The sequence below is a fragment of the Gavialis gangeticus genome, unplaced genomic scaffold, assembly GCF_001723915.1.
Source record: "Gavialis gangeticus isolate Ggan-Ray unplaced genomic scaffold, GavGan_comp1, whole genome shotgun sequence".
In the NCBI taxonomy this organism is placed as follows: Eukaryota; Metazoa; Chordata; order Crocodylia; family Gavialidae; genus Gavialis; species Gavialis gangeticus.
The window spans coordinates 108217797-108218084 of NW_017729024.1; the positions used below are offsets into that span (position 1 = coordinate 108217797).

The 288-nt window shown below is 64.9% G+C and overlaps 1 protein-coding gene across 5 annotated transcripts in view; it reads right to left on the minus strand.

Moving 5' to 3' along the window:
- CNTLN (centlein) overlaps positions 1 to 288 on the minus strand; it is a 474592-nt gene that overhangs the window by 66994 nt on the left and 407310 nt on the right. The window lies entirely within an intron of this gene.

The following is a 288-nucleotide window of genomic DNA, read 5'->3' on the forward strand; positions in this document are numbered from 1 at the left end:
GGTGGGTGTGTGAGGGTGGGGGGATGTAGGGGTGTGGTGGGATATGGGGTGTGAAGGTGGGTGTGGGAGGATGTGGGGAGGATGTGGGGTGTGTGGGTGAGTGTGGGGTTTGCTGGGGGGCTGGCACATGCCCACCCCTCTCAGTTCCTGTGGTGCACAGACCCTGGTGCTGACAGCAGCAGCCAGCCAGGCTGTGCATGCTGCAGCACAGCCCTGAGGGCTACAATACCACCTGACCCGGGGGCCTGCCCTGGCATGGCCTGCCCCACTAGCATGGGTAGTGGCAGG